This window comes from Convolutriloba macropyga, chromosome 2 (genome assembly GCF_964194025.1).
Source record: "Convolutriloba macropyga chromosome 2, txConMacr16.3, whole genome shotgun sequence".
Lineage (NCBI taxonomy): Eukaryota > Metazoa > Xenacoelomorpha > Acoela > Convolutidae > Convolutriloba > Convolutriloba macropyga.
The window spans coordinates 4,570,832-4,579,611 of NC_134469.1; positions in this window are offsets into that span (position 1 = coordinate 4,570,832).

Below are 8,780 nucleotides of genomic sequence, written 5' to 3' on the forward strand. Positions count from 1 at the left end.
CGTTTATGCTAAAATAATTAAGTTTCCAAAAAAAAAACGTATAAAACTTTACTTTCTAATGAAAGTGATTAAACTCTGCAAAACTCTAAGCAATTGAATGTAACCATCGTATCCCCTTATAAAGCCCTACAGAAACAGGTGTGCTCGCTTTACATATATAACAATGGCTAACTGAACATAGTCTATAACCGAAATTCGTTCAAAAATCAGCCGATTTTTTATTTTTTAAGAGTTTATTTTTTGATATACTGTTTCCTTTCTCTGAAAAGGAGAAAATTTTATGCGGTTTAAATAACTAATATTTGATTATGCAAATTGTCTTAAAATCCAGAAATATATAAAGTTTTCTGGACCCTATCATACCATTTGATTCTCAATTAGTTTCATAGTATTACAGAATTAGTACCGAAATTCTGCTGTGGAAACTGCATATATTCTCAAACATGCTAGTCTCAATTTTTCATAACCTGAATGCAGCTTAATCTTCTGAGACTCTCTGCTGAAAAAGCACCATAAGCAATTCACTTGAAAGGTTTTGCCATTGTAAACTGTTAAACCCCGGGTCAAAATTTTCCGACCAAAATGATGTAATATTGGGGCTGCATTGGGGAGATTTTTTATGAAAATGCAGCTCAAAAGTCGTACGTCTTTTTGGGCTGCTTTAGGCTTCCAACGGGGGTAAAATGGTGTAATAGTGAGGGGGTAAAAGAAAATCTAACCCCTTACTATAGATTTTTTTGGTCTGTCAAGAGGCGTAAAATGATGTACGAGTTCGGGGGTAATTTCTCCATTCTCCCTCTCTCTCACATAATTTTACCCTCGTTGGAAGCCTAATGCAGCCCAAAAAACGTAAGAGTTTTGAGCTGCATTTACCTAAAATATCTTCCCATTGCAGCTACAGTCTTACATCATTTTACCCCCATTTTGAAAAAATTACCCCCTCACTCTCACACTATTTTACTCTCTTGGCAGCTCAAGTTTTACACCATTTTACCCCCTCAATCTTACCCTGATTTAGAACCCGCAACCTCTACCCTCAGCTGGTTATCCTCAACCTCCAGACCATCAATGGTTGCCCAACTCTTGACTGTCAATATATATGGATAATATTGGTTAGAAATACCCTCTCTCAACAAATTACCCCCTCACTCTTACATCACCTTACCCCCTCAGAACTAATTGCCACCAAACTTGTAACCCATTTTACCACCCTTGGCAGCCCAGCTCTTAGCTCTTTTTACCAATCTCTTTTTTACGAATCACCCCCAACTCTTACATCACTTCACCACATCACTTGGCAGCTCAACTCTTACCTCATTTTACCCCATCAGAACAAACTACCCCCTCATTCTCACACCTCTTTACCCCTCCCCCCCCCCCCGGAAGCTCAACTTTTATCTCATTTTACCCCATCTGAACAAACCACCCCCTCACTCTTACATGGCAGTTCTAGTCGGGGTGGGGGGGGGGGGGTAATTCCTCAAAAGTCCTCCTGTTGCAGCCATTGCAGCCCACTCTTAAATGACAATATTAGTCAGTGGGTGTTAACTCCCCAAAAGTGCTCCCATTGCAGTCCATTGCAGCCCACTCGTACCTGGCAATTTTAATAAGGGGGTAATTCCTCGAAAAACCTCCCATTGCAGACCATTGCACCCACTCTCCATGGCAATTTTATTCAAAGGGTAAGTCCTCAAAATTCCTCACCTTGCAGCCCAGTGCAGCCCACTCCTACTTGGCTATTTCAGTCAAGGGGGACGGTCATTCCTCAAAAATTCTCCCCTTGCAACCCAGTGCAGCCCACTCTTAAAGGGCAGTTTTAGTCAGGGGACGTCGTTCCTCACAGTCCTCCCGTTGCAGCCCATTGCAGCCCACGCTTGCATATGTCAATTTTAGTTGGGGGTATTTCCTCAACAGTCCTCCCATTGCAGCCCATTGCAGCTCACTCTTACATGACAATTTTAGTAAGTTGGTAATAATTCCTCAAAAGTCCTCACATTGCAGCCCAGTGCAGCCCACTCTTACAGGGCAGTTTTAGTCAGGGAAGGTCGTTCCTCAAAGTCCTCCCGTTGCAGCCCATTGCAGCTCACTCTTACATGACAATTTTAGTCAGTGGGTAGTAATTCCTCAAAGGTCATCCCGTTGCAGCCCATTGCAGCCCACGCTTGCATGTCAATTTTAGTAGTGTGTAATTCCTCGAAAGTCCTCCCATTGCAGCTCACTCTTATATGACAATTTTAGTCAATGTGTGATAATTCCTCAAAAGTCCTCCCGTTGCAGCCCAATGCAGCCCACTCTTGCCTGGCTATTTCAATAAGGGGGTAATTCCTCAAAAGTCCGCCCATTGCAGCCCAATGCAGCCCACTCTTTCATGACAATTTTAGTAAGTAAGTGGTAATTCCTCAAACTGCCCCCATTGCAGTCCATTGCAGCCCATTCTTGCCTGGATATTTGAATATGGGGGTAATTCGTCAAAAGTCCTGCCATTGCAGCGCACTCTTAAATCGCAATTTTAGTCAGTGAGGAAGTACTCAAAGGTCCTCCACAAAGCCCAGTGCAGCCCAATCTTACATGGCATTTTTATTCAGGAGAGGGGGGGGGGGTAATTCCTCAAAATTCCTCCTGTTGCAGCCCATTACAGCCCGCTCTTACAAGACAATTTTGGTCAGTGGGTGGTAATTCCTCAAAAGTGCTCCCATTGCAGTCCATTGCAGCCCAATCTTTTCTGGCAATTTCAACAAGGGGGTAATTCCTCAAAAGTTATCACCTTGCAGCCCGTTGCAGCTCACTCCTACTTGGCTATTTCAGTCTGGGGAGGTCGTTCCTCAAAGTCCTCCCGTTTCAGCCCATTGCAGCTCATGCTTGCATGTCAATTTTAGTAGGGGGCAATTCCTCAAAATTCCTCCTCCCAGTGCAGCCCATTGCAGCCCACTCTTACTTGACAATTTCAGTCATGGGAGAAAGTAACTCATCAAAAGTCCTCCCCTCGCAGCCCAGTGCAGCCTACTCCTACTTGGCAATTTTTGTCAGGTGGGGGGATAGTTCATCAAAAGTCCTCCCGTTGCAGCCCATTGGAGCCCACTCTTACATGTCAATTTTAGTCAGTCGGTGGTAATTCCTCAAAAGTGCTCCCATTGCAGTCCATTGCAGCCCACTCTTACCTGGCTATTTCAATAAAGGGGTTAAGTTCTCGAAAATCCTCCCGTTGCTGCCCATTGCACCAAATCTCCATGGCAGTTTTAGTCAAAGGGTAAGTCCTCAAAAGTCTTCCCCTTGCAGCTCAGTGCAGCCGACTCTTACTTGGCAATTTGAGTCAGGGGAGGGTGATTACTCAAAAGTCCTCCCCTTGCAGCCCAGTGCTGCCCACGCTTGCATGTCAATTTTAGTCAGTGGGTGGTAATTCCTCAAATGTCCTCCAACAGCCCAATCTCACATGGAAATTTTGGGCAGGGGGTAATTCCTCAGAAGTCCTCCCATTGCAGCCCATTGCACCCACTCTCCATGGCAATTTTAGACAGTGGGTGGTAATTCCTCAAAAGTGCTTCCATTGCAATCCATTGCAGCCCACTCTTACCTGGCAATTTCAATAAGGGGGATAGTTCCTCAAAGGTCCTCACCTTGCAGCCCGGTGCAGCCCACTCCTACTTGGCTATTTCAGTCAGGGGAGGTCGTTCCTCAAAGTCCTCCCGTTGCAGCCCAGTGCTGCCCACGCTTGCATGTCAATTTTAGTCAGTGGGTGGTAATTCCTCAAATGTCCTCCAACAGCCCAATCTCACATGGAAATTTTGGTCAGGGGGTAATTCCTCTAAAGTCCTCCCGTTGCAGCCCATTGCAGCCCACTCTTACATGTCAATTTTATTCAGTGGGTGGTAATTCCTCAAAAGTGCTCCCATTGCAGTCCATTGCAGCCCACTCTTACCTGGCTATTTCAATAAAGGGGTAATTTTTCAGAAATCCTCCCATTGCAGCCCATTGCACCCACTCGCCATGGCATTTTTAAACAGTGTGTGGTAATTCCTCAACAATGCTCCCATTGCAATCAATTGCAGCCCACTCTTACCTGAATATTTCAATAAGGGGGGTAATTTTTCAAAAGTCCTCCCGTTGCAGCCGATTGCACCCACTCTTACTTGGCAATTTCAGTCAGGGGGAGGGTGATTACTCAAAAGTCCTCCCCTTGCAGCCCATGTGCTGCCCACGCTTGCATGTCAATTTTAGTCAGTGGGTGGTAATTCCTCAAATGTCCTCCAACAGCTCAATCTCACATGGAAATTTTGGCCCAGGGGTAATTCCTCAGAAGTCCACCCATTGCACCCACTCTCCATGGCAATTTTAGACAGTGGGTGGTAATTCCTCAAAAGTGCTTCCATTGCAATCCATTGCAGCGCACTCCTACCTGGCAATTTCAATAAGGGGGATAATTCCTCAAAAGTCCTCACCTTGCAGCCCGGTGCAGCCCACTCCTACTTGGCTAGTACTCCTACAGGGCAGTTTAAGTCAGGTGAGGTAATTTTTCGAAGTTCCCCCGTTGCAGCCCATTGCAGCCCACGCTTGCATGTCAATTTTAGTAGTGGGTAATTCCTCGAAAGTCCTCCCATTGCAGCTCACTCTTACATGACAATTTTAATCAGTAGTTGGTAATTCCTGAAATGTCCTCCAACAGCCCACTCTCACATGGAATTTTTAGTCAGGGGGTAATTCATCAAGAGTCCTCCCGTTGCAGTCCATTGCAGCCCACTTTGACAAATTTTTTCAGTGGTTGGTAATTCTTCAAAAGTGCTCCCATTGCAGCCCATTGCAGCCCACTCTTACCTTGCGGTTTTGATCAGGGGGTGGGGGGAAATTCCTCAAAAGTCCTCCCATTGCAGCCCACTCTTACATAGAAATTTTAGTCAGGGGTCAATCCTCAAAAGTCCTCCCAATTTAGCCCATTGCACCCACTGTTAAATGGCAATTTTAGTTAAGGGGTAAGTCCTTAAAAGTACTCCCCTTGCAGCCTAGTGCAGCACACTCTTACAGGGCACTTTAAGTAAAGGGAGTTAATTTCTCAAAGTCCTCCGATTGGAGCCCATTGCAGCCCACTCTTACATGGAAATTATTTTAGGGAGGTATGTCCTCAAAGTCTTCCGATTGCAGCCCATTGCAGCCCACTCTTTTATGGAAATTTCAGTCAGGAGATAGTTCCTCAAAATCCTCCCATTGCAGCCCACTGCAGCGCACTCTTACATGGCAGTTTTAGTTAAGGGGGGGTAATTCTTCAAAAGTCCTGCCATTGCAGCCCATTGCACCCACTCTTACATTGCGATTTTAGTCAAGGTTGGTAATTCCTCAAAAGTGCTCACATTGTAGCCGATTGAACCCACTCTTAAATGGCAATTTTAATCAATGGGGTTAAGTTCTCAAAATTCTTCCCCTTGCAGCCCAGTGCAGCCCACTCTTATAAGGCAGTTTTAGTCAGAGGAGGGTTTTCCTCCGATTTCAGCCCACTGCAGCCCCCTCTTACATAAAATTTTTAGTCAGGGGTAGTTCCTCAAAAGTCCTCCCATTGCAGCCCACTCTTACATGGCAATTTTAGTCAGGGGGGGATTTATTCCTCAAAAGTTCTCCCATTGCAGCCCAACTCTTACATCATTTATCTTTCTGAACAAAATACCCCCCACACTTACATCCATTTACCCCCATAGAGAAATTACTTCCCCCACTCTTACAACAAAATGGGAGGATTTTAGGAGGACATTCGACCCTGGAAGACATTCAAGTAATAGATGCCGAACTGCGATTGAAAAAAAAACGTTTGAGGAAATGAATAATCGTCTGATGTTTTTCCAACATTTTCTTAAAAATATGAAACTTTATTTGCCAGTCTGCGTTTTTGTTCCTGAGTTGAAGATTAAGTATGAGAACGATGACCATATTCAAGCTCTTGTAGCGTATAATTCTTTATGAAAAGTTAAATTTTTGAAAAAGGAGAGCATCTACGCCTCAATCCATTCGAAACGCACTAAAATTGTTCCATTTTTTGCAAAATTCACGGCGTATTTTGACATTTTTTTTAAAAAAAACAATCTTATAAAATCGTTTTTGATTTCAATATTTATTAATTTCATTGAGGGGCCTGTTAACTGATCAATTTGAACTTTTGATTAAATTTTTTGGCCGATATTTTGTTAATTTGTCTAAATATTAGAGATCTACTGCTAAGTTATCAATTTATTGATAGAATTATTCTGTGAATATGCCCGCATAGAGCCTATAAAATTGCTGGAGTTTTTCAGGCTAGTTTTTTTAATTCTTCCGGTTTTCAATCGCTTCTCAAATTTCGTTTGAAGCAAATATTTCCAAAGTTTTAGGCACTTTGAATCGTTTTTGCATATATCTTTGTATTTCATCTGTTTTTCCTGCTAAATGTTTTCTAAGATTAAACATTTGTGCCCAGAAGCCATCTATTAGAAATTTTTGTCTGATATAAGAATTAAAATGGAACTCAAAAAAGGCAGCATTTCCTTAGACTTCTACTATGTAACATGCATGACTGTAGATGTGCCTCAATACTAAATTGTGCGTAAAAATTTTGCTTTACATGACGTTCATTTAAGAGCGATGAGGCCCTCGAAAAATTCAAATTTTGTACTGGATGTAAATTAAACGTCAAGAGAGCGATCACCGATTCTTTAATTTTAGATGTATTTGTGTTCAACAGAGCAATTTGGAGATTAAAAAATCAGTCAACTGTCTAAAATTCATTCTATTGAGAAGGTCGTGAAAATTGTGATTAGATAGATTATTGATTCTGGTATATCATTGAGACATTTTTTTGGTATTTTCCCATTTTCAGTGCAGAAATTTTTCTTGTTTCTGTTCTATTTTTCAAGTTGCACATATGCATGAAACTGCGCTCCATTTTCATAAACTTTTATGGTACGCTCTTTTTATTCTGTTTTACTACAGGAAAATTTTTGGAACTGTCCAAATTAGAGATTATTTGTTGTCAACAGTTTTTCTAAAGTCAACTTTTTAAGTAATGGGTAAAATATTGAGCAACACGTGGCAATCAACATAGCATGAATGCTCAAAACTTGGCAAAAGCTTCTGGATCATAACTTTTTTCTTACTTCCTTTAAATATAGTTTTTGATATTTTTTCTATTCTCAAATACCAGATTCGATATGAAACTTAGTTCAACTGAGTTTTCTTTTATAGCAAATAAAGAAAAAAATTCGTTTGTTGCCAATTGGAAATTTCATCTGTACAGCAAAAAACTTGTTTATTTTGTGACATTTTTATTGACCGTATGTGCCGTTTCCTTGTGATTAAAAGGTCCGTTAACATGTTCTGATTAATGTAGATGCTGGATTTTTTGAAACAGTAGAAAAGTTCGCAGATTTTCTGAAATATAGCTTTCTTCTGTTTGAGCGAGAATTTTAAACTATTGAAGACTGAACAAGTATCTGCATTTCAATTAGGTGTGAAGATTAATAAGGTTTTCGACTTGACAATTTTTTTGGAGAACTGAGAGATAATTTTTATCACCGTTCTCTACTTCAAATCTTTGCTTCAGCTGCTCTCTGCTGCCATCTATTTTTATGGTTCAAGCATTTTATACTCTGTGGCTCCAAGAAAAATTAGAATTTACATTTGAAACTCTCCAATTTAGAGAATAATTCTTGTCGAATATCTTTTTTTCAAAATTTTTGCTGAGAAATTATTGAGCAAGACTTAGAAAGGAACAAAACATGGATGCTGAATCATTGGCAAAGACGCCCAAGTTTTTCTCGTCTTAATTTTTTCATATAGGTTTCCATCTTATTTTCTGTTCTTAAATATCAGATTCAATGTGGACCTCACAAAACGCAGCAGCTCAACAGAGTTCTCCTTTATATCCATTTTAAGAAATTAGCTTCAGTAAAACTAAAGCAGAATTGTTTCTATTTGTTTGCTTGCTATATCCACTTTATGATAACTTTATTTGATTTCTCCTTGTGAGCTAACAGGCCATTGAAAATTTGTGACAATTATTAAGGCGGGATTTTACGGAAGGCTAAAATAGGTATCAGATTTTCCTTAAGTTTAAATTTATTTTTGAATAACAGAGAATTTTGAATTCTTGAAACTGAAATTCGATTAATTTGTCAGGAATTCAATCATGTAGGAAGGTTCAAGAGTGTAGCTGCAATAGGAGAATTTTTTGAGAGATTGAAGCTCGAAACTCTTACGTCTTTTTGGGTTGCAACGGGCTGCCGAGGGGTTAAAATGATGTAGGAGTGAGGGGTATTGGACAAATTAGCCCCGACTCCTCCGTCTTTTTGGTCTTCCAATGTTGGCAGAAAAATGTACGAATCTGGAGATAGTTTCTCCAACCCCCCCCCCCCACTCTTATATGCTTTTACCTCCCTTTCAAAGCCCTAACCCTAAAATGTTTTAGCACTCAATACGAGAAGATTAACAGTCTTGAACCCACAACCACTTTACAATCTGTCGGTTCTCCTTAACCTCAAAAACATCAATGCTTGCTCAATTCTTGATAAACCATCTATTTGATAATGTTTGTTAGAATTATCCCATTCTCAACAGATTACCCCCTCACTTTTACTTCATTTTACCCCCTTGGCGGCACAATTCTTACCCAATTTTACCCCTCGCAATAAATTACCCCCTCACTGTTACATTGTTTTACCCCCTTGTTAGCCCCATTCTTATGTCAGGGGGTTATTCCTCAAAAACCTTATTACAGCCCCGTGCAACCCACTCTTACCTCGCAATTTTGGCCAGGGAGAGCGGGTGAT